The sequence below is a fragment of the Capra hircus genome, chromosome 13 (genome assembly GCF_001704415.2).
Source record: "Capra hircus breed San Clemente chromosome 13, ASM170441v1, whole genome shotgun sequence".
Classification (NCBI taxonomy): domain Eukaryota; kingdom Metazoa; phylum Chordata; class Mammalia; order Artiodactyla; family Bovidae; genus Capra; species Capra hircus.
This window is the reverse complement of record NC_030820.1, coordinates 45,800,334-45,826,901: the sequence shown is the minus strand read 5'-3', so window position 1 is coordinate 45,826,901 and position 26,568 is coordinate 45,800,334. Positions and strand designations below refer to the sequence as shown.

The 26,568-nt window shown below is 41.6% G+C and overlaps 1 protein-coding gene across 1 annotated transcript in view; it reads right to left on the bottom strand.

Moving 5' to 3' along the window:
- LARP4B (La ribonucleoprotein domain family member 4B) overlaps positions 1-26,266 on the bottom strand; it is an 84,840-nt gene extending 58,574 nt beyond the window's left edge. Inside the window, exon 1 of the mRNA XM_018057347.1 lies at positions 25,995-26,266. The gene's annotated coding sequence lies outside the window, so the exon portion shown is untranslated. The remainder of the gene's footprint in view (positions 1-25,994) is intronic.

Sequence of the window (26,568 nt, the reverse complement as noted above, 5' to 3'; positions counted from 1 at the left end):
GAGACATTACTTTGCCTGCAAAGGTCCGTAGAGTCAAAGCTATGATTTTTCTAGTAGTCATCCACGGATGAGAGAGATGGACAATAAAAAAGGTTGGGCATCAAAGAACTGATGTTTTCAAACCATGGGACTGGAGAAGACTTTTGAGAATCCCCTGGACAGCAAGGAGATCAAACCAGTCAATCCTAAAGGAAATCAACCCTGAATATTTACTGAAAGGACTGATGATGAAGCTGAAACTCCAATACTTTGGCCTCCTAATGCAAAGAGCTAACTTACTGGAAAATACCCTGATGCTGGGAAAGACTGAAGGCAAGAGGAGAAGGGGACAACAGAAGATGAGAGGTTGCAAGGCATCACCAACTCAACAGACATGAGTTTGAGCAAACTCTAGGAGATGGTGAAAGACAGAGAAAGACAGGCATGCTGCAGTCCATAGGGTCGCAAAGAGCTGGACATGACTGAGAGGCTGAACAACAATTATAAAGAATGAAATAATGCTATTTGCAGCAACATGCAGGGACTGAAAGAGGATCACAGAGTGAAGACAGACAGACAGAGAGAGAAGGAGAAATTATATATATCCCCTGTATGTGGAATCTAAAAAGAAATGATACAAAAGAACTTGCTTCAAAACACAAAGAGACTCACAGAAAACTAATTTATGGTTGCTAGGCGTGGAATGGCTACTTAGGGACTTTGGGATGGACATGTATGCACTGCTTCATTTAAAATGGATAACCAACAAGCACCTACTGTGTAACATGTGGAACTCTGCTCAATGTTATGTGCCAACTGGGATGGAAGGAACGTTTGGGGGAAATGGATACATGTATACATATGGCTGAGTCCCTTTGCTGTTCAGCTGCAACTACACAACATTGTTAATCAGCTAAACCCCAATACAAAATAAAATCTTAAAGTTTTGGAAAAAATAAAAGAAATTCATTTTTTAAGAACAGAAAATTACCAAATTAACAGAACTCCAGTTTGAGACTGATGAATCCCAAATTTATGCATATATAGTTTTTGACCAGCCCATTTCATTTTCTTCCAGGAAAGCAGTAGCCTGGAGAAATAAACAAGTTTGTTTTAAAGGAATCCCTTCACAGTCTTGAAGAAAGAAACCAAAAGCAATAGGAACACAGGGCAAAAGCATGCCAAGCAGCCTGCGGAAAGCTTTTGCCTGGCTCAACAGCTGGACACTGAACTTCATGTAATTTTCCCAAACGGATCATGAAGTAACACTGGTTTAGAAGGGATACCAGTTATCATGATTTTATATTACGAGTGTCAGAACCACGGTTCTCAGACATCCAGGTGTGACTTAAGCGTTCCCTCTCTATGTAAGCTATGACTCCTCAAAAGATAAAGAAGTTATTTAACCCAGATTTTTCATGCTTTTCCAAAAACACACAGCATCCAAGTGGCAGATAAATTTAAAAGCTGTTTTTTGTCACTAGGTAAACCATGTAGGTTTTTAAGTTTCTATGATGGCACTTTCTATTCTCAATAACCTGCTTATGATAAATTCTTAAAACCCTTTATAATGAAATAATCTGATGATCAAAGGTAAACTAGTCCTACTGTCAAATGTATCATCAACCACAGAAGCACAGAATCACTGAAACGCCGTACAACAGACTTGGAAATGGAAACTACTAACAGAGGAGAAGGGCCTGAAACAAATCAGTTTCAGAGATCCATGTTTTCCACAATGCAGAATAAATGACAAATATGTTAAACTGTAATCACCTGCAATGTGTTAAATTGTAAAATCCAGAAAATATGGTGGTACCTACACTGACAGTCACAGCAGGGAGGTGCAGATGCTTTTTTACACTATTAACTTGAGTATTAAGATTCTCAAAGGGGGGAAAAATGTCTGGCTGAAAACAAGATACAAAGAGAAAAAAAATCAATAAAAGTCCTTTATTATATATACTACCTATATTTTTTCAGTCGGTCACAAATTATGCCCCTTGTGATTGAAACAGCACACCACAGATAGGAAGTAGTCCTGAACAACAAACCCAGGATGTGATCTTACTGTAACCTTGCAGCAAACACAAGCACACAGGAAGGCCTAGGGGTTCTGCGAAGCTGGACCAGGAGCCTAGCTTCTTCAATACAAACGGGGACAAGATACACATACTGTCCCAACTGTGGCTTTGTTTTTATGGCTTTATCTGTTATGCTTAATAACGATAATAAATAAAATGAGACCCTAGCTTCTAGGGATGCATACTGAAACACTTCCAGGGGAGATAACGTGATGTGGGGCAGAGACATGGGGGCTCACAGGTGCTCTTCCCGGGAGAGGAGAAGAAGGGGTCATGATATGATCCTGTCTACTTCTGTATTTCTGCAACAGTGTATAAGCCAAGGTTGAAAAGGCAGCCATGGCAGCAGCTTAGTACAACAGTGGTTCTGCCTGGGCAACCCACATGAACAAGCAATCATACACCCTATCTCTTAAATTACCAACATGACACACGCATTTTTAAAAAAAAAAAAACCAAGTAAACTGCACAGATACAAAGCACTGAAATTAAGACTTTATTATCAAATATCTCAATCTAAAATAATACTTAAAGAATACTGACAATTCCAATAAAACACAAAATAACTTTTTCATTACTTGTTTAAGAAACCAAAACTACTTTAAGACTTACAGCTATATAACCTATTGCTTCTTGGCATAAATCAGGTCTCAAGGTTGTGAAGAGAAAAGGGGGCAAAGGGGGAAGAGATCTATTGTCAAAGCAAACCGTTTCTTGGCATAAGACCTGGTAACAGGATAACCTAATGGTGTTCAGAGGCAACTTTCACAAAAACTTAATGAGCCAAACAAAAGGGGTCATCCTCCTGATTTGATTTCATTTTCTATTTACATGAAAAAACAAAGAGACATGAAATCAGAGGGCCCTCCCCCCCAACCAAGAGGTCTCCAGGCTAGCAGACTTTGTTAATTCCGTCTGTCAAAGCTCCACCTCAGAAAGTTTTATTAACCTTATCAACTACTTGGGAGCGTATAGTTCTCTTAGTTCTGTTTCTAAACAATTCTTTTCACACATACCCGAAATGTTTGTTTTATACGTAAAAACTTATTTAGGGCTTCTTGGACACTCAAGACAATCCTTAAAAAAATATAAATCAATCTCAAAACTGACTATATCAAGTTGGTGGCATAAATATACAAAGAAGAGTTATTCTAAGTGACATTAAAAGAGTATTCACACACAAAATCCTGAAAACTCACAAGAAAATCTTAAAATGCACTCAGGTGAGTTGTTCTTTGGGGCAAATGTTGGTATTATTTTGAAGCTATTTTATGTATTATACACACACATACACAAACTGTAATATAATAAGAGAAAAGCATTATATTAAGTACTAAGACTTTCAACATAAAAGGAAACACAAACATAAAATCAAACAAGCTGGGTAAAATCCACAGAATCATTTTATATTTACTGTAAATGTAACTTTAAAATTACAGCTGGCCCTTGAACAAGGGGGTTTTTGAGGCACATGTGGGTCCACTTATATGCAGATTTTTTCTTTTCAATAAAATGGACATGACCTGTGGTTGGCTGAATACAAAATGCAGAACCAGGAATACCCAGGTACAGAACCCTGGGCAGGGAGGGCTGCGTGTCAAGTCACAAGGGGCTCTTCAACTGCTGGGGGTCAGCACCTCTAGCCCCCGTGGGGTTCAAGCTCAGCTGTATAGATTTTCTTCGGCTTTCACTATTTGTTCTACTAACATCCCCCTCCTATGCCAGGTCCTGCTCTGGGATCCCCACACTGCACTGAGCCGTCACTTCTCTCCAGTCTCCTCCGGCCTGTGGCAGCGCCTCAGCCAGCCACATTTGTGCGGAACATTGCTCAATTTGAGATGAACCTGGGACATCGTATCGCGACAGCAAGGAAGCTCTCTAAGACTCCTGCGGTCCCGTCACAGAAGCAACAGGAAAGGAAGAGAGGGGCTCCTGATGGCCAAAGACAGAGAATGCGGGAGGCACAAAGAATGAACAGAAACAAACGTACAAAAATCCAGTGGTTACAGGCCACCACTACAGGAGTGACCAGTGAAGGCTGTCAAGACACCAACTCCTTTTTCTGAAGATTGCTCCAGGGAAACAAGCCATCAGCCTGCTCTTGCTGAATGAGTATTTAACACAACTAAAGACCAGGGCATGCTGTTCACTATATAGGGGTCACAACGAAAAACAGGGTAGATGACAGAATCTGGAAATCACATTGCTATAGCTAATGAAATGATCGCTGATGTCTGCTAGAAAGGAGGGAAAGAGCTGACGGGGAGCTCAGAGGGACTGAAGCCACTTTTCAATCTGATGACTAACATGCAACAAGTGGGTATTACACTCTTAACAGGATGAAGAGCATAAGGTCAATGAAATATTCTTGCCAAAACAGAACCTATGTTTAATCAAACTTCCAAACCCCACTCCCAATTTAAAGGAAACCCTAGGAACAGTATGTGTTAAACAACACCAACGAATGTCACAAGCTAAACCAAAAATGTGGGGCATACTACAGACAGATGCCTCATTTCTACAGCAAACCTGAGACATGGAAAAAAAGGGGAGATTTTTATTGCTACAAAATGGAAAAGCTTTAACCAAAATAACCTTACGTATGAGAAATGTACCTGGACCCAGATGCAAATAAATTAAATTAAAATGATATTTTTGACAGGAAAAATTCAATGTTGCGTGGGTGATCAAAGGTATTACAGAATGATTAATAATTTTGTTGAGTGCAATGAAGGTGCTGTGGCTTTTATTTTTAAATGTTTCATCTTTAAAAGATATAAACTAAAAGACTACAGATGAAATTACACATTTGGAATTTGCTTTGGAATATGTTAATAACTTTTTTGTGAGTGTAAGGAAAGAGAAAAACAAAAATACAAGAATGCAGCAAGCTGATGGAAGCTAAACTGAGGTAATGAGTACCATACATTGAGGACTGCTGCAATATCCTCCTCCTTCTAAGGTTAAATTCCATAATAAAAGCTAACAAGATTCATCTAACTAGGATACAGTATCAACACACACCCAAAACTCCCATACTTTCGTCTATTTAAAATATGTACTAGCGAAACAATTCAACAATATGTAAACCATTTTATAATAATACTCATGGCAGCTTTAGTCAAAAAAGGGGAAATAAACACTGAACTATAGAAAAGCAAAAAAATAAAGCAATATATTACAAGTATTAAAAATATTCACCAAGATTATATAAAGTAAAAAAAGCAGGATATTAAAAAACTGTAGACAGTATAATTGCAACTATATTTTTAAAATTCATATAATTGTGAATATTTAAAAATGAAACGAAACTAGAAGGAAGGACCCCAGATGACTAACAATGTGTAGTTAAGATTAAAACTCAAGGATCATGTTCCACTTTGCTTCATTTCTGTAGGTTCAACTTTTTAAAAATAACTTACTATTTATATAATCACACATACCTAATAAAACTCACTGGCTGGTTGATTTCATGTTTATCAAACAACTACCTAATCCTTTAGGGTCGAGGAGAGTCTACAGAAAGAGCAGGTTCTGACCCAGTTGCCCGTCAATACAGGTAATAAAACTGTCATTCAGTTATTGCAACATTTTCTCATGCAATATATCATCAGTCTTGTTCTCTGAAACAAGGGGTCTCAAAGTGTAGTCCAGACCCCATCAGAGGTCCCAGAAGCCCTTTCTGGGGCCAAGAGGTTGAAAGGATCAATGCTGAACGCCCTTATTCTCTTCTCACAGAAGCACAGTGGATTTCTGGTATAGGAACAAAGTTCAAGGATACATGAGAAGACTATTAACATACTCCCTTTCCCAGCACATATTATGTGTAAAGCCAGATATCCCTCTTACATGTCCACCAAAGCAGCATGTCACTAACAGAGCCAACACAGAAGCAGACAAGATTCCAGCTGGGATTCAATTAAATCACACATTAAAGAGATTCACAAAAATACGTAACAATGCCACTCTCATCATTAAATGGCTTTTTGTTTTGGAAAAGAGCGCTATTTTTTCACAGGCAACGCTATTTATATTACATGTAACGAGTTTGTTATTATTGAAAAAAAATACATATTTAAAATTTCTAAGTCTTAATTTTTAGCATAGAAAGAACCAAGTCATGTAAAAAAAGCTCTCAAGGACCTTCAATGTTTAAAAGTGTAATGAGGTCCTGAGCCCACAAGGTTTGAGAACCACCGACAAAACACACAACTAGTTCTGACTGACAAGTGCCTGGTGTTCATGGCTGGGAAGACATGCCACTCTCACAATGGCCAACAGATCAACCCACAATCCATCGATCCACAGAGTCAATACAATCCATAAAAATTCCACCAGCCTTTTTTGCAGAAGCTGATGAACTGATCCTAAAATTCCTATGGAAATGCGAGAGACCCACAAAACAATCGTGAAAAGAACAAAGCTGGAAGACAGACCCTTCCTGATTTCAGAACTCACTCCAAAGTTAGAGGAATCAAAAGTGAGGTGCTGGCCAAATGACAGATCAATGGAACAGAACTGAAAATCCACATATAAACCCTTATGCTCAGGGTCAATTATTTTCAAAAGGGTAGCAAGACCACTCAATGCAGAAAAATACTCTTTTCAACAAATGATGCTTGGACAACTGAATATCCATATGCAGGAGAATGGAGCTGGACCCCTAACTTACTCTCTATGCAAAGATTAACTCAAAATGAAGCAAACACCCACATATAAGAGCTAAAACTGTAAAGCTCAGAAGATAATAGAGAAAGGCTTCAAGAAAATGTACTTGTGTCAATGGCTTCTTAGATTGGACACCAAAAGCACAAACAACAAAAGAAGAAAATAAACTGGTCTTCATCAAAACTTCTGTGCTTCAAAGCATACCATCCAGAGTAGGAGAAAATATGTGCAAATTATACATCTGATAAGGGACACAAAACTATATAGAATAAATAATTCCTAAAACTAAATAAGAGACGTTAAAAATGGGCAAAGAATCTGAATTGACATTTCTCCAAAGAAGATATAAAAATGGCCAATAAGCAGGTGAGAAGATGCTTAACATCGTTAAGTCACTAGGGAAATGAAAATCAAAACATAAGATACCACTCCCTGGCATGGTTATAATCAAAACGACAAACAGTAAGTGTCGACAAGGGTGTGCAGAAATGAGTTCTTCATACATTGCTGGTGGGAATTTAATAGCACACAGGCACTTGAGTGAACAGCTTCAAAATGTTTAATCCATTATGACTCAGCAACTGCACCTCTAAGTACATACCCAAGGGAACTGGCTTCCTCCTTCCTGGAGACAGCCTGAGTCCCCTTCTCAACCCTTCCTCATTACCCACAGCTTCTCTGCTCTTTACAGCAATGATCACTCTGAGCTTCTCAAAGGTATCCATGTGTTTCTTCTTCTCATGAACAAGACGTAACAGGACAATAAATCCCACCAACAATATGCTACAATTTACCCTAAAGACATTTGCTCTGTCACTAACACTCTAATACTTGTTTTACTATCCTGTTGTCTAAATACTTTTTCTGTATTTGCAGCTAAGTATGCTAAAGTCTCTTCTGATGCCTGAACTGTGTGTGATTAAGAGGAACAAGTCAAGGAACAGAGCATGAGCAGAGAAGACGGCTGAGACAAGACGGTATCACATAGACGTGTGTTCTGAGGGCTCCAGCATGATGACAGGGACCATTCTATTAAAAAAAAAAAGTAAGTATTCAACTAGGTAGGTAAACAATTTTACCTAAACATGGAAAATGGATTGTTAATAACTTCAGAGATTGTCTTCATTAAATAGTGTGTGATCCCCTTTGAGAATCGTAAAGTCAAAATCTGTTACTTTCCATGTCTACTATGCAGACCTTTGAAACTAATAAAACTCATTAAAAAAAATGAAAATGGTCAAAAAAAGCTAAATTAAATAATTAAAGCACAACCCTATAATTTTGGGACTGGAAGAACATGTGTTCAGGCTTCTCGGGTGGCTCAGTGATAAAAGAATCCGCCTGCCAAGCCAGGAGTTGCAGGAGACCCTGGTTTGATCCCTGGTTCAGGAAGATCCCCTGGCAGGAGGGCCTGGCAACCCACTCCAGTATTCTTGCCTGGGAAATCCCATGGACAGAGGAGCCTGGTGGGCTACAGTCTATGGGGTCACAAAGAGTCAGATAAGACTTAATTAAACAAAAACAAGAAAATAAAACACCACAATGGCAATTAGTTACTCACACATTTGCTTTGTGTTGCTGGCTGGGCTATTCTGTTTACCTCACAGCTGTCTGCATCACCCTGCTGCTGTTGCTTCTGCTAAGTCACTTCAATCTATCTGACTCTGTGCAACCCCATAGACAGCAGCCCACCAGGCTCTGCCGTCCCTGAGATTCTCCAGGCAAGAACACTGGAGTGGGTTGCCATTTCCTTCTCCAATGCATGAAAGTGAAAAGTGAAAGTGAAGTTGCTCAGTCGTGTCCAACTCTTCGCCACCCCATGAACTGCAGCCTACCAGGCTCCTCTGTCCATGGGATTTTCCAGGCAAGAGTACTCTGCATCACATATAGGACCTAAAATGCACATTCCTGTCTCACTCCAGAATAACTTGTTAGTATCTTGGGGCAGATCAGCTATGTACCTTCCACAGCACATTACCAGATTATATACTTAACTGAATCTGCAGACCTGAATGGTGGGGATGTCTACAGAGCAACGGATGAGGCTTCCAGGAGGGCTGTTACTCTAACTTCTTGTTTTTTAAGACTCACTGTCTCTATGATGGTCCATTTTGTCCACGAAGTTGTCTTAATGATAAATGAAAGAGAGCAACCCAATCTCACCGTAGTAACTGTTTAATTACACTTTTAAATTCAGTCAGTATGGAAATATATATGTCTAAACAGACGCTGCCAATAAAGTATGATTTTTTTTAAATTTCCTTCTATACATACCTACCTGTGCTTCTGTCAAAAAAGAAAGTAGGAGGAAAAGGTAACTCATTCATAGTTTGACCTGGTTTTGCTCCTAGGGAAGGCATAAAATCAAACACAACATGCAAAAAGTTCTCAGCCAAGTAAGAGTGGGAAAGCATCTACATGAGATATATACCCTAAAAATTACATTTAAAACTTTTTATACAAAGTGCTTTCAATTGAGAACTTACCTAGATAATACTACACAAAAAAATTTTAAAAGGTCCCTTCAAGCTTTAAGGATTAAAGTTGGTTTATGAAATCTTACCCCAGAGTAGTCAATTACTTGAAAAGATTATTTTACTAGGTTATAAGGAATTCTAAATAAACTATTTGAAACAACCAAAACAATATGGAGTAGACTTAAAAATTCTTCTTGGGACTCCCCTGGTGGTCCAGTGGCTAAGACTCCATGCTCCCAATGCAGGGGTCCTGGGTTCAATCCTTGGTCAGGGCACTAGATCCCACACGCTGCAACTAAGAGACCAGGCACAGCCAAATAAATAAATAAATATTTTTAAAAATAAGAATTCTTCTCTTATTCTGCATGTGGTTGTAATGGTTGTTCTGTAAAATTCTGGTAAACGTGAGCGCGAAGGGGAACACATCCTTAGAGTTACAGCCTTCTGTCCCCCAATGTAACTTCTTGCTTTTATCATGAGTAGCTTCTTTCCCAAGAGAAGAGTATCTCTTAAAACAGTCACACACTTTTTCACCAGAGGGAGAAGAAAATGGGAAGTGCAAGCTTTGTTAACTGACATCTTTCTGGACATGACCAGGAAGTGCTGAGGCCAAGCCAACACCCTGCGCAGGACACAAGGCAGCACCATCAGCCTAACACGGAGGGGCAAACACCCAGAATGATGTTCAGTTTCACAGCTGAAAGGTTAACGGTCCTGCGTTCAGCCTCTTGAGGATGAACTCTGACCACCATTTGTCTGCTGCTCAACTTGTTTTCACCAAGAACTACCTTCCAGGTTGAAAGTGAACCCCACCCACCCACCAGGGGCCAGATGTGTAGGGTCTGGCCAGTAGTCTGCCAGGTGGAGAGATCTCCTAATCCTTTCCTGCCTCAGGGCCCTCACTTCCACCCCAAGTCCTTCTCACATCAGTCTGCTCAGCTGCTGCAAAGCCCCTTGCAGGTGAGCATCCACACCTCTGTCTCAAGCCACACACTCACTGTGCTGATGGAAAGCTCAATGTGTCTACACAGAGCAGGAAAAAACCACTACTGCTGACCTTCCATGTGTAGAACCACCTTCTATAAGTTATGTTTACCTTAGGGGACTGTGTATATGTAGTTTTGGTTTTTTAACTACAAAGCTTTAAGTACTTTCAATCTGAATATGTGATCATTGAACATGAGATTATTGAAACTCTCCACAAAAATCTTCACTTTCTCTCATTTACATTGGAAAACAAAAAAATGCTGATGGCCAAATACAGCATTTGGTACTAGTATACACTTGTACCAAAAGTCAGAATTAATACCACAAATCTTTCAAGAGACCCAGAAGTCCTCTTTAAAAATAAACTCCAGACTGTGCATTTCTTAACTCTTTTTCTAAGGGAAAAAGCCTCGATTCATCTCATCCTTCTAATGAATCTTGCTTTTCTCCAAGGACTGTCTATCACATTCTATTGTGCTTTCTAATTTATAATCGCATAACTGCAGTTTTTCAGTTGAAAAAACATAATACTCTTTCAATACAAGAGGAAGATTGAGGTAGGGTAAGCAGCTCAGAACTCAGCACTCTAAAGAGCTGCATGTACTTCGGAGCTCCTCCAACCCTGTGCTGCTCAAACTGGGACGCGCTGACAATCCCGGAGGGCACCGAAGAACCAGAACTAGAGGCGGCACGACTATTCCAAGTTCTGGAATCATATATAAATTTAGTAATTAAAAAAATAAAAGACTGTACACTTCAGTGAAAGGGAAATATTCCACAACTATAATCTTACACAACTAACTATTTCTCAAAAACTAGATCTCAAAAGTCAAGGCAAAGAACCCAAAAACATATAACCTGCATCTAAGTCAACTTTAAGAGACTTAATAAAAATGAGTTTTTCTCTGCAGTTTCTACAGTTAAATCATACCCTTGCACTAATGAGCACAACTGCTTTGCACAAACTATGGGACAAACTGAACTGGCTTCTGTAAGCAAACAACCCAGCCTGGAGGAGGACGAGGACAGAGCTACGGTAGGGAGCAGCGCACCAGCCCCACACTCTGCTACCCACAGGCAGCTGCTTTCACAGGAGAGCGTCACCTGGAGCCTTCACCTCGTTGGGCATTCTGCCCTCAGCTTCTCCACATTTCAGTTAACACCACACGTTAAATTTCAGTGCATCTAAGCAAATATCTGGGGAACATTTTTTGACTTATGGATTCCTCATTTTTTAAATCAACTGTTTAAAAAATCAATCCTCATATAAAACAAATAAAAACTGACACTCCCCCAGTCTCAAGGAAATACACTACCTCATCTACCCCACTGCTCTAACCAGAAACCTGCAAGTAAATTTTTAATCTTTCTCTCATATAAGCTTATCCTTCCTCACCTCCACTGTCACTAAACTGTTTCAATAACTATCACCTCTGAATGGAACCACAACTCTAACCTCCTAGGTTTCCCCCAGTCCCACCCATCCTTGTGCAGAATGATGCTCCCGAAGGAGTTGATCTCTCACCCTCAGCGTGCACCTGCCACGCCATGCACTGTGATACCTGGAACCAACCAGGTAGGCCAGCTGGACTGTTACCCCCATCCTCTGCACAAAGCCTGAGTTGCAAACCCTCTACAACACAGCAAGGCAGCCGCCTCTCCATTACAGGAGGACGGGCAAGTGTCTCTCTTCTTGACTCCTGCTCTCCTGATACAATACCCAGCAGAGTAGAATCCAGGAAAATATGCTTAATCATTTTCATTTTCACCCACTAAACATGTGGGAGGAAACTCCTTGTAGTTAAAACATAAAGTGCAAAAACTAAGATGATTCCAAGTGAAAGCTTCTGTTGCTGCATATTCCAGATGATGTGTTAATGTGGGAAAACACAACCTTCTTAGACAATGGTAAAACTATTGTGAGTTCACTTTAATTTTTATATACTCTCTAGGCTTTGTGAATGGGTGTGTGTGTTGTTGTTCAGTCACTAAGTCGTGTCTAACTCCCTGCAACCCCATGGACTGCAGCAGGGCAGGCTTCCCTGTCCTTCACCATCTCCCACAGTTTGCTCAGATTCATGTCCACTGAGTCAGTGATGCCATCCAATCATGTCATTCTCTGTCACCGCCTTCTCCTCCTGCCCTCAATCTTTCCAAGCTTCAGGGTCTCTTCCAATGAGTCAGCTCTCTGCATCAGGTGGCCAAAGTACTGGACCTTCAGCTTCAGTCCTTCCAGTGAATATTCAGGACTGATTTCCTTTAAGATTGACTGGTTTCATCTCCTTGCAGTCCAAGGGACTTTCAAGAGCATTCTCCAGCACCATAATTCAAAAGCACTCACCCTTCTTTATGGTCCAACTCTCACATCCATACAAGACTACTAGAAAAACTATAGCTTTGACTATACAGACCTTTGTGGGCAAAAGTTATGTCTTTGCTTTTTAATTTCCTGTCTAGGTTTTCATAGTTTTTCTTCCAAGAAGCAAGCGTCTTTTAATTTTATGGCCGCAGTCACTGTGGTGATTCTGGAGCCCAAGAAAAGAGAATCTGTCACTGCTTCCACTCTTTCCCCATTTTTTTGCTGTGATGAAGTGACGAGAATGGATGCCATCACCCTCAGTTCAGTTCAGTTCAGTTCAGTTGCTCAGTTGAGTCCAACTCTTTGTGAGCCCATGAACCACAGCACACCAGGCCTCCCTGTCCATCACCAACTCCCAGAGTTTATTCAAACTCATGTCCACTGAGTCGGTGATGCCATCCAACCATCTCATCCTCTGTCGTCCCCTTCTCCTCCTGCCCTCAATCTTTCCCAGCATCAGAGTTTTTTCAAATCAGTAAGCTCAACGCATCAGGTGGCCAAAGTACTGGAGTTTCAGCTTCAACATCAGTCCTTCCAATGAACACTCAGGACTAATCTCCTTTAGGGTGGACTGGTTGAATCTCCTTGCAGTCCAAGGGACTCTCAAGAGTCTTCTCCAACACCACAGTTCAAAAGCATCAATTATTCAGCACTCAGCTTTCTTTATAGTCCAACTCTCACATCCATACATGACTACTGGGAAAACCATAGCTTTGACTAGATGGACCTTTGTTGGCAAAATAATGTCTCTGCTTTTTAATATGCTGTCTAGGTTGGTCATAACTTTCCTTCCAAGGAGTAAGCGTCTTTTAATTTCATGGCTGTAGTCACCATCAGCAGTGATTTTGGAGCCCAAAAAAATAAAGTCATCACCCTAGTTTTTTGTATGTTGAATTTTAAGCCAGCTTTTTTACTACTCTCATCTTCATCAATAGGCTCTTTAGTTCCTCTGCACTTTCTGCCATTAGAGTGGTATCATCTACCTTGTGACCATCCAGCCTGGCATTTCACATGATGTTCTCTGCATTTAAGTTAAATGAACAGGGTGACAATATTCAGCCTTGTCATACTCCTTCCCAAATTTTGAACTAGTTGTCCCATGTCCAGTTTTACTTGTTGCTTCTTGACCCGCGTATAGGCTTCTCAGGAGACAGGTAAGGTGGTCTGGTATTCCCATCTTTTTAAGAATTTTCCACAGTTTGTTGTGATCTACACAGTCAAAGGCCTTACTGTAGTCAATGAAGCAAAAGGAGATTTTTTTCTGGAATTCCCTTGCTTTATCTATGATCCAACAGATGTAGGCAACTTGATCTCTGGTTCCTCTGCCTTTTCTAAACCCGTTTGTACATCTGGAAGTTCTCTAAAGCCTAGCTTGAAGGATTTTGAGCATAACCGTACTAGCATGTGAAATGAGTACAACTGTATGGTAGTCTGAATATTCTTTGGCGTTGTCCTCCTTTGGGACTGGAATGAAAACTGACCTTTTCTAGTCCTGTGGCCATGGCTGAGTTTCCCCAATTTGCTGACATATTGAGTGCAACACTTTAATAGCATTATCTTTTAGAATTTTAAATAGCTCAGCTGGAATTCCATCACCTCCACTAGCTTTGTTCATAGTAATACTTCTTAAGGCCCACTTGACTTCACGCTCTAGGATGTCTGGTTCTAGGTGAGTGACCACACCAGTGTGGTTATCCAGGTCATTGACACCTTTCTTTGTATAGTTTTTCCCTGTATTCTTGCCACCTCTTCTTAACCTCCTCTCCTTCTCTTAGGTCCTTACAGTTTCTGTCGTTTACTGTGCCCATCCTTGCATGAAATTGGTATCTCCCATTTTCTTGAACAAATTTCTCGTCTTTCTCATTCTGTTGTTACATTTCTGTGTGTATATTTGTGTGTTTGTGTATGCATACATGTAAGTATGCACTTGGGGTCTGAACACAGGAAGAGTTAAATGCAAAATGATAGTGATAGTAAAAAAGTCCATTTAATTCTCAAAATAACAACTCACAGAAGAAGTTCCTAGGTGGTAAACACACAAGATCTACTATTAGTATTAAAAGTAGAAGCAAAAGATCCTTTTGAAAATACGCTGAAAGTCATGAGTCCTTGCACTGGAAGAAGTGAATGGAGACCAGAAACATTAACCACCAACCCAGGAGCCTGTGGATTCTCCCCATGCAAGTCCACCTGCGCCGCCCAGCAGGGCATGGGAGGAGGATGGAGCAGCAGGGACTCCGCTCCGCAGGGCTGATTTTACCTCCTGAGTGTCTTTAGGACACATCAGCACAGGGCACGTGCTCAAACAAGTGGCAGTGAGTCAGGCACTGGCCCCAGGGAGCTATGAAACACAGAAGTCTCCCACTTTTGCCAAAGTTCACTTGTACAAAGGGCCTATATTGGTCCTGTTTTTGCTAAACAAGAGATCTGAAGACTATTTCTGCCTTTGTGAAAATCAAAACCAGCTTTCTGAGTCTGTTTTACAGCAAAGCTATAGAAGCAGCGCTCACTTGAGCAGTGAGCAACCCCTCCAAGCTCCTTCCTCAGGACATGAGACTCAGCATCCGGCCAACAACTGGCTGTGAGCAGTGTCTCCACCTATTCTGTGCTTCTCTGAACAAGATGCATCCTAAGATAATTGCTTCTTTATTTTGGCTTATGGAAGTTTCACTTCCAGACAGGACAGCGGGAGAACCTGTGCAACACTACTCAGAAAGTAACAGTCACAGAGGCCAAGCACACTCTAACCACCAGCCTCAGAGATGAGGTGTTACAACTGAACACACTCTCATGTTAGTCAAAAGGACAACAAATCGGTTAATATTAAAATACATCAAATACCCCCTAACAGGCAGCTCTCCTTGAAAAAGTGATACCATTTTTGAAAAAAAAAATTTACATTCCCCAGCTATGAATTTTAAACAATATAGTACTTTGGATAATCTTTCAATCTGATATTCCAACAGGATCACAAGTCCTAGCCCACTTAGGATAATACTCTAACAGACGACAAAATAAGTAACATCACAATAAAAGTTCCAAGCAACTAGGAGAACCAGAATCAGCTCCAATAATTCTGAATTACTGCTCAGCAAGGTAAATAACCTTCTCTCAGTTTTGTCTTGTGGGCTCCCACAATCTCAACAATCATCACTATAAAACTACCATTAAAACTTTCTAGTTAAAGCCAGCATTTCTGATGCTTAGCTATGCTGTGTTTACAGCTCTCAAATCTACCAGGTTACTAGACCTAAGACACCTTTATGCAAGACACCCATGCTTTGAGCACTATTTGCAGCGGATTTGGAAGGAGAAGTCAGGCAAACCCCATTTTCTGCTCTTCTTCCATTGTGTGGTATAAGGCACCTGTCTCCAGGCCTCAGTTTCCCAAGCGGCAAGGCAGGTGCTCCAAAGAACAAATGGGGGAAGAGCCAGGGCTCTGGGTCCAAGTCACAGCCTGGTCCTCTGTGGAAGAGGGCCCAGCTGGCTGCACTCAGGCCTCCAGTCCAGAACACTGCAGGCTGCAAAGGCACATATTTTAGCAAAGATGGCTGCGGAGGAGCTAGACTGAAGGCCTGAATAGTGCTCAGAGCTCAGGGCAGATACCTGTTTGCACAGAAACAGACAGGCAGTGGGTGTAAACAGATGGACACCGGTTCCAAAGCCTGAAGGCCAAGGCCTGCACCAGGCATGGATGTTAAGGTCTGAACGCTTCAGGAAGGAGACCACGGAATTTAAATGAATTTCACTTAGGCTAGTTCTCAAAGATGAGTCTGAATATACAATACAAACTAGAAGACTTGTTAGCGCATTGCTAACAGGAAGGATTTTAAATGGATTAAAGCTAATAGGTTAAACTATCTAAAATGACAAAGAAAACCCTTTATTTTCCTGGAATATATACATTAATTCAATGTTTTAAAAAACACAGTTCAATGGCTGCTTTACAAATATGCTTTAAAAACAAAACAATAAAATATTGACTGGGGCTTCCTTGGTGGTCCAGTGCTAAGACTCTGCGCTCCCAATGCAGGGAGTCCAGGTTCAACCCCTGGTCAGAGAACTAGATCCCACAACTAAGAGCTCACATGCTACAACTGAAAGATCCCACGTGCCACAATTAACACTTGGCACAGCCAAACAAATGCTTTTTTTTTTAATGTTAACTAAAAATTCTATAGGGTACGTAAAATTAACACTTTTACCAATTCAATTTTTCTTTTAAAATTCCTCTGTTCGAGTATAAACTGAAAAGTATCCCACTGAGTTCTATACTAGTGCCAAGGAGAACATAGCTTAGAGAGACCAGAGTCACAGCCCTCACTCTGCCACTAACCAATCATCTGTACTTCCAATTAATTTTACTTCTGTGGGCTTCTGTCTCTGAATCTTTAGAGCGCTAACATCCTAAGAAAATAACCACAATACTACACTTTTTTTCTTTTGGAAGTTGTTTTCAAAATCTCAGTTAATAAAATAATGTAGACCGAAATGCACAATCTCAGAAAATGACTTACTTCAAAGTGTTATTTCATCCACACCAAACATTACATGAATAGTTAAAAAGGATTAAAGCTCCCCCTCGGTCTTGTAATTACAGGCAGGTAACAATGGCATTAATAAAAAACAAACTACTCCATGTAACTGAATTAAGGCTGCTTTATGCGTATTGGTAATTATTAAACATTTGCTACAGACACTTGCTCCTTGGAAGGAAAGCTATGACAAACCTAGACAGCATATTAAAAACCAGAGACATCACTTTGCCCACAAAGGTTCACAGAGTCAAAGATATGGTTTTTCCAGTAGTCATGTACAGATATGAGAATTAGACCATTAAGAAGGCTGAGCGCCAAAGAACTGATGTTTTCAAATTGTTGTGCTGAAGACGAAAGACTCTTAAGGGTCCCTGGGACTGCAAGGAAATCAAACCAAACAATCCTAAAGGAAATCAACCCTGAATATGCATTGGAAGGACTGATGCTGAAGCTCCAATACTGTGACCACCTGATTTGAAGAGCCAACTCACTGCAAAAAATCCTGATGCTGGGAGAGACTGAAGGCAAGAAAAGGGGGGTGGCAGAGGACAAGACGCATCACCGACTCAATGGACATGAACTTGAACAAACTCTGGGGGGCAGCGGAGGACAGGGAAGCCTGGCGTGCTGCAGTCCGTGGGGTCACAAAGAGCCAGACACGACACAGCGACTGAATAGCAATACTTATTCTTTACCAGTTATCAATAAGCCTAACCACACTCCACCCCAAACTGTAAACTGGCTAGCTAGCTCAGGAGTCTCTCCCAATCCACAGTTTGTGTTCCACGCTTTTGGTTACCCAGGGTCAACTGTGGTCCAGAAACATCAAATGGAAAATCCCAGGAAAACAATGCATAAGTTTTCAATGGTGCACGTCTGCAGAGCACGACCTAATCTTGCATGGTACCTGATCCTACACTGACCCGCCCGGACGTGACTCATACCTATGTGCAGCGTACCCCGCCTGTTAGTCACTCTGCTGCCAGCTGGTCATCAGATCAACTATCACAGTGTGACAGCGCTGGAATTCAAGGGACTCTTATTTATTAACTGCCCCCAAAGGGCAATGGCTGCATGGCATCATTGACTCAATGCACATGAGTTTGAAGAGCTTGTGAGAAATGATGAAGGACAGGGAAGCCTGGCATGCAATCCATGGGGTCACCAAGAGTCAGATACAACTAAGCAACTGAACAACCACCAAAGTGCAAGAGTCATGATGCTGGCAATTGAGATATGCCAAAGAGAAGCTGTAAAGTGCTTTAAGTGAAAAGCTAAAAGTTTCTGACTTAGTAAAGGAAAAAAACATTGTATGCTGAGGTTAATATCTACAGTATGAACACTGTGGAACTGTGAAGGAAAAAGAAATTTGTGCTAGTTTTTCTGTTGTACCTCAAAGTACAAAAGTTATAGCCACGGTGCTTGAAAAATGACTAGCAAAGATGGGAAAGGGATTAAATTTGTATAAAGCATTTTGAGATCACACTCACATAATTTTACTTTGGTATATGGTTATAATTGTCATATTTTTATTAATTATTGTTAATCTCTTACTGTGCCTCATCTGTAAATTAAACTTTACCCTAGGTATGCACTTATAGGAAAAAATAGTATATATATGGGTTATGGCATTACTCACAGCTTTAGGTATCCACCAGGGGTCTTTGAAAGTGTTCCCCACAGACAAGGGGGCATCACTATAATGTGATTTGTGGCCATACAGTGACTTGGGGAAAACACTTGACCTATAGCGTTTTTATCTTGTGATTTCATGAAACACTTTAGGTTAAAAGATTAAAAACCTCCACAATAAAAAACCATACTCTTGACATTCTAAATGTCAAAGGAACAGTATGCTAAGAGTGTCCATGACAGAAAATACCAAACGTTATGGTCATTCAGGGTAAGGAAGTCCAAAAGGGAGGAGATATCTGTATACATATGGCTGACTCATTCGACTATACAGTAGAAACTAGCACAACATTGTACAGTTGGACATTGGACAACTGAACAACAATGCATAGTCCATTGTCCACAGACTGTACAACACTGTAGAGTCCATGGAATTGTCCAGGCCAGAACACTGGAATGGGTTCCTTTTCCCTTCTCCAGGGGATCTTCCCAATCAGGGAGCAAACCCAGGTCTCTCGCATTGTAGGCAGATTCTTTACCAGCTGAGCCACAAAGGAAGCCCTGTAAAGCAACCATACTCCAATAAAAATTAATCTAAAAAAATAAAGTTATGTCATTTAGGATCCCAACGCACTCTTTTGCAGGGAAACATCTCACTCTTAACTGGAAGTTTCTCCAGGTCACAGGCTTTCAAATTCTGTGTGCCTGAATGCTTCTGTAGTTTTATTTGATGATCCTATTTTCTACTTCTGGTCCTTTCATGATTAGGTTAACTCTCCTGCACTGAGGCCTGAAAGATAATGATTCCAGCAGAACGTAGGAAAACTCATCAACGTATACAAGGAAATGGGAAGAGCAATGAAAAACTAAGGGCCACACGCACAGGGAGCAAGAACTAGGAGCTGCTTCACTTACCGCATCTTTCCGTCTTCACTGACTGCCCTTCCCCTCCCTAGATGTTTAAGGTGTGAAGAAGCAAATATTGCTGATTCATAGTTACTCATTTGTGCAACAGTCGGTACTCCAAGTGACCTATGAAGGGAAACTGCAAATAGCATTCTAGTCTGACAGGAAGTATCACTGGAGATACAGATATGAACTCAAATGAAATAAGGACCTTACAACAGTACCAGGGAAAGTTTACCCCAGAGTTTCCACACTAAGCTTCTGCACTAAATGACAATCAGCTGCTTAAATCTTTTCACCTTCTAAAAAGTACAAGCAAAAATAAAATGCTTTTGCCTTGTCCAGATGTTTAAAAAGCAACTCTCTTCACAAGGACTTCAAGTCCGCTTTTAAAGGTTGCTGGCATTCCCTGACCATGGGAGCTGTGAGAAGCTAGCCTGCAATGGATTACAGTACATGCTACCTGCACTGTTTATAACATACACACACACAAACACACACATACACAAAGGTGACCCTTCACAACACAGGCTTGAACTATTCAGATCCACTTTTACATGGATTTTTTTTTTCAATAAATGTACACTACAGTACTGCATGACCCAAGGTTGGTTGAGTCCACAGAAATGGAACCACAGATACAGAGAACCAACCGGAAAGTTCTACTCCGATTTTCAACTGCACAGAGGACTGGTGCCCAACCCCTGTGTTGTCCAAGGGTCAACTATACATCGCAAGACATTATACAGATGGTAAAATCTCAACAACAAAATACAGAGACATATGCAGTCAACAAATAAATAAAAATGTTCAGAAACTATAAAGTACTTAGAGAAGAGGTTTTAAAGGGCTTGATCATTTAAAAAAATATTTGAAAAGGTAATGTTTAATATACTAAGAAAGAAATAACCACTACTAAAGCAACTTGTAAATCTATATCCAATTGGTCACTACGCTTTTAATCACTGCATTTTCAAGCCTGACAATAAAACAAAGCTTTTTGAAATCTGAAAACAAAATGTTCTCGTTTTTCAGAGATGTTTCTAAAAAAGGAATCTGTTAATTAGTCTGCCTTAATAAAAGCTGAAATAACAAATATACTTTAAACAAGTGAGAAATGCTAGCAGACTTAAGGCATATTTTTAAAGTATCTTTTACACACACACGATTATCTGCAATACAAGTGAAAGGGATTCTAAGCAACGTATCCTTCATTTAGACCAGGGCTTGGACTGTTCCACTGTGATAAACACAAGTGAAAGCAAGAGGGCTTGCCACCCTAGGGCTAAGTAATACTAGTCTATGTGCAGCCATCCCTCCTTGTGGACACAACTCTCAGTAAAGCAGAAGGACCACTTAAAAGAGGCAATCCTGATCACACAATTCTCCAGTTTAAAGCCCCCGACTGTGCCCCACTGTTCTTAGGAGAGAGAGCACAGTTCTCACCCACGCCAGGAGCTCCAGACACCCAGGACCCCCTGCTGCCTCACTCACCTCCGGCTGCGTGGGGGTGGGGGCAGCCTCTCCAAAGGAGTTCTGAGCTCAGCCTCTGCACCCTTATGCTCTGCCCGGAAGGCCCCTTCCCCCCTTCATCGTTCGAAGCAACATGATGACCTCCTGGCACAACATGACTGACTGTCTCTCTGCCTCACAGTGAGGACTGCTTATCTCTTTTTGTTCACCAGTACAACCGTGGTATTTACTCATCAATTATTTAGTGCACACCATGTTCTAAGGTCTGGGTTCACAGCAATGAACAGAAGAGACACAAACCTTCGACTGCAGAGTTTACATTCAAGTACAAGAAGACATAAGGTACATGGAATACAGAAATTACAAGGCATATTATAACGAGGTACTAAGTGATACAAACAAAAATAAAGCAGGAAAGGGGGATGAAGGGTATTTGCCACCCTCCATGCAAAATACACTTGACTGTCCTGATGGGGCTGCTCAAGGAAATGTGCGGTGCAGAGTCCTCAACAAGATTCATGTACAAAAGCTTCAAGAGTCCAAATGCAGGTCTATTTCACTTCAAGTAAAACAATTCACAGTATTACTTCCTTCTAGACCACAAGCCTTAGAGAAAAGCTCCAGTATCATTCATCTTTGTACTGCTAATGTCTGGTTGATCAAAGAAGGAATGAATGAAGCCTTTCCTCTCAGCAGTCCTGCTTTGCATCAGGTCCTAGAGCAACGATTCTCAATAGAGAATAAAAAATGGAAAAACCCACTCAGGTTTAAAAATACATTTTCCTTATTGTAACTGCTTTGTTTTTGGCTGATATAATTTAAAGCAAAATAAAGAAAGAAATTTGTTCTCAAAAGGTGCACATTTTTAAAGACTGAGAAAGAATATTCTCAAGAGATCACCTAGTTAAATCATTCCACCTACAATACTGTATGCATTGCATATAGCTATCAAGTCTGTTAACATTTTGTTAAGTATGATGTTTTATGCATTTTCTATTGAATTCTTTTCGAGTAAAGATTTTCCTGTTTGTTCATGAAAGCCTGCAAAAAATTCTAAAACTGAAGTAGAAAGTGTTTTATCCCTCCAGTAAAACAAAGTTTACAACATCTGTAGTGTATGTGGTCCTGGGCTGGGCAGAGGTTAGGGACATAAAAGGATCTCGCCCACAAGGAGCTTATGTTAATTAATCAGTGCAATGCCTTGCAGTGCTACGGAAACACGAAAGTGCTCAGCACAACCTTAAAAATTAAGGCAAGGATTCCTGAAATACCTTTATAAAAATGGGTTAAGGAGCGAAGTTAAAAAAAAAAAAAAAAAGGCCTTCAACATCAGGCAAAGAAACTACAGACAGCAAAGACAACACCAAGGTTTGGGGGAAAGGCTGTGGTCAGCACAGGCCAGCAAAGGGTGGTCCAGCCAGCAAGGAGACAGCAGAGGTGGCAAGGCCCCTGGGTACATCTTAGCTAAGTGGGGGGCAGTCACTGAAGAGTTTTCAAAAAAGGCCTTCAAAGCTTCAGGATATGCCTTTAAAGCAATCTCTGGCTACAGCGTGACAAAAATGGTGTGTGCAAATAAAAACAAGCATTTTATTTTTATCCCACAAATAAATACCACCCTAATTTACCAGTTTTTGAGCCAAAACTTTGGATGTCATATATCATAAAGAACATTTTCAGTGAAGACTTGACTGAATTTAAGTAGGAAGTGCTCTCCATGTTACAGAATGCACTCTGTGGCCCAGGTCTTGCTCCAGCAGGGAAGCAGGGCTGACACTGAAGAGGGAACCAGACCATGACAGAAGGCATAACAGGCACCACTCACTTGCAACCCTTCTTGAGTACAAAGGTGCCACGACAGCCTCACTAGAAAATATGGCCAAAGAGTTTATAAAGGCACTGAAGTGACAAAAGGTATGGAGCTCTGTGGGTGAGGAGTGAGAAGGAAGGAGAAACAAGCTGAGTCAATCATTTTGCCTGATCATAAGGAAGACATTTACACATGGGAAAAATAAAAGTGTTAGAACATTAAGAAAAAAACACTTCCATGTTGGAATTATTCTCCCCCTTTTAGAAAGAGAACCTAATAATTCCACATTCTAATTAAAAAATTCATTTTGCAATCAAGATAACTGCAGGAGTAGAGTAGCTTCAAACATATCACAAGTGCAACAATTAGGAGCAAAAAGTTCAAACTGAACTAAATTAAAATCTGGTCTGGGGAGTCTAACCCTCTCAGAAGGCTGTGCCTCCTTTACTGTGCTCTAAAATTAGCTCTTACAGAAAAAGGAGAACTCTTTACAGGAATAAAGTTTTACAAAAACAGCGTAAGTGACACAACCCTGCATCAGTGTCTGTTTAACAATTACTTTTAATAAACACAACTTTACTGCTTATTTTCTTCTCTTCATTAGAAAAGTTGAATCAATGGTCTCATAGGAGGAATCACAATCTATGTAATTTTCTTGCATTTACCAATCTGAAAAAAAATCCTTAAATATGAGAGAACTCTGCAACAGAGAACAAGCATGAAACCCAATTTGAAACTTGTGCCTTACACATTAGGATGAAAGCAAATGAGATTTAAATATATATACCGAGCTTTTTGCAACCTCAAGGAACCATCATAAAGATAACACAAGGTATTTAAATTAGAAGACCTAGATTATAATCCTAGTTTTCACTATAGGAAGTATTAACTCCAGCAGGACACTCTGAAATAACGGTGAAAGGAGTTTGTCGGCCACTTCTTGGTGGGTAACATCAACTGCAGCTCTATCACTGTAAAAACCTGTAAGATTGCTGAAATCTATGTAGAGTAGTGGGGCTACTTTAAGGCATTATCGTTATTACCATTAAAAATATGATGTTCCCATCTTGCACTTCACTATGTATTTTAGAATTACTTTACAATATATGAAGGTTGCTTCATTAAAAACCAGTGATAACACTTCTTTCCACAGATTTTAAACATGCATTTATGAAAAGTTGTGCTTATCTGTGAAAACCGTATTAGTATGAATAAATTCTCCAAACCTCAATTTTTTAGAAGTACAATCCGTAGGAACATTAAATAAAATCAAAATTTTCCCTAAAGGTGCTGCCATTTAATTCCAGCTATTCTTCAACAACACACATAAAAATGAATGCCAAGAAATTTCTGTACTCAAATTATCATCCATTCTCCCTGGCTATTACTCAAATATAGTATAACTCCTTTCTCCAAATAAACATCCTGTCCTCAGAACTTGCTTTCTCTGCCCAAATGCATGTGATAAACTAAAAAACAAAAAATTGTGTTAATAAAATTGACAGTCACCAGAAGAATACTGACAATAGTAATAAACGCCATTTCCAAATTCTAAGAACTTAACAATACAACAAAATATTAAAAACAACCAACATCAACATGTTACAAATAGCCCTATGAAACTGTTATTACTATCCCTCTTTCAGATAAGAAAGTGAAGCACCCAGAGGGTAATTTCTAATCAATAAGAAACCACGTCTACCTCTCTTCACACGCCCGTTTTTTCACCTTAAAAAGTAAACTCATATCAACTTTTCAAAATACAGGATGAAATTTATTTCTAAGTGTAAGTTTCGAACCGAAGTACACAAATCAAATGTATGGTTTATAAATAAACTTGCTAATCTGATGCCTTTGAGAAAGTATTCCACCGTAGCAACTCAAGCAAAGTTCTATCAAGCGGTTTCATATAGCCTGATTACAAAACTGCCTTGCAGAATATTAAATACAGAGAAAGACTGACAAGCCACAACCATTTCAATTTCTGTAAACTACCCCGACGGTAAATTAGAAGGAGCCAGGTAGGTGGGAAAGTATGCAAATTGCACACTGCACATACTGACCTCCACAGAAATGAACATCACTCTTTCCCACTGTGGTCGTTGCAAACTACAACTCAGAGCCTATTTCAAAAGCATTTTTATATACTTAACACAAAATAAGAGACCAGATAATTATCACAAGAAAAACTTTAAAAGGGAGAAATAACTTGAATGCTTATAACATTCGTCTTCACGTTGGTATTATCTATTTTAAAAACCCTGACAGAAACTCATTTCCCTGCATAGTTCAGGGAAATCTTCGCGTTCCTTCAGTTCTCCAAAACTTTAAGCTTCCACTTAGCATTTAGGGCAAGTTACAGCGCAGCCAAGCAGAGGGTCTCGAACGCACAGGATAGCTACCCTACAGGAAATCTTCTCAAGTTTCAACTCAGCTTAAATTAAAGACCATTTTACGTAGAAATGAGGGGGGAAAACAAGATGACCTGCACGGAAAGCTGCAATACAAAATTACAGTGAAGTCTGAACAAGTCTTAAGTTTTACGTTCTGATTGGACACGGCTGAGAAGCAGGTGGTGAGAGACTCCCGACCTGCCCCTTCCTCGAGCACAGGGCATCTTTAGAATTTTTTCCCATTTCTTCCAGACTGTGCGTGTGCTCAAGCCTCTCAGAGGAGAGTGGGCGCGTCCCAAGTACACCCAAAGCAACAGGATTCCACTTCCTGGTCCGAGGGACCCGGGCCCTCCCCGCCCGCGATCCTGGGCCCGGGCGGAGGGCAGGGCGAGGCCGCCGCAGTGCGGGCTGGACGGCTGCGCTGCCCGGACCCTGCCCCGGCTCCCAAGACCTCAGCACGGCCCTGCCCGGACCCAGCCCTGCCCGCCGCACCGACCCGGCCCCGGCGCGCAACCAGGCCCCTCGGCCCGCGCCCCGGCCCGGCTGCGCCAGCCCGGCCCTGCCCGGCCGCGTCCTCCGGGAAGATGGCGGCCCGTGACAGGCGGGCGCGGCTCGGGTCCGAGGCGGCGGCCGAGCGTGGCGCGGCGGGAGCGTGAGCGGGGAAGAGCGGCCCGCCCGCCGCCGCGCTCACCTGTCAGCGCCCCCGCCGCCGCCGCCCGGCCGCCGACCGCCGCAGCCCCGGTGCCCGGCGACCGCGCCACACGCGGACGGGCTGTGAGGGAGGGGCGGGAGCAAGGGCGCGGCCGGCCCGGACGAGCGGCGGTGGTCCGAGCGGCGCGGGCTGACGGCGGGACAGCAGCGGCTCCTTCCCGTTTCAGGCCAAAAGGGTCTCAACCTCGCGACTCCAGCGCCCCAACGCTCCTTCCCGTTCGCATGAGAACACACAGCTCCCGCTTCCGGGACCTGCCGGAAGTCCCTCCCCTCGCGCTCGCGCGCCCGCTACTCCCCACTGGGTCCGCCGACAGGCGCTCGGCGCCCTTACGTCATGTCTACAAGGCGTCTCGATTGGCCTAACGCGGCGCTGGGTCCGCCCCCTCTTCTAGGCCTCTTGGCGCGCGTGCCCCTGCCGGTGGCGCCTGTGATTGGTGGGGGCGCGCACGCAGGCCCGCCCCGCGCACGTAGCCCCCGCCTCAGCCCGCGCACGCTGTCTGCTCAGCCCCCCGCCTCAAGCTGAACGAGGCGCTTCAGCTGGGGTCCCTGACTCC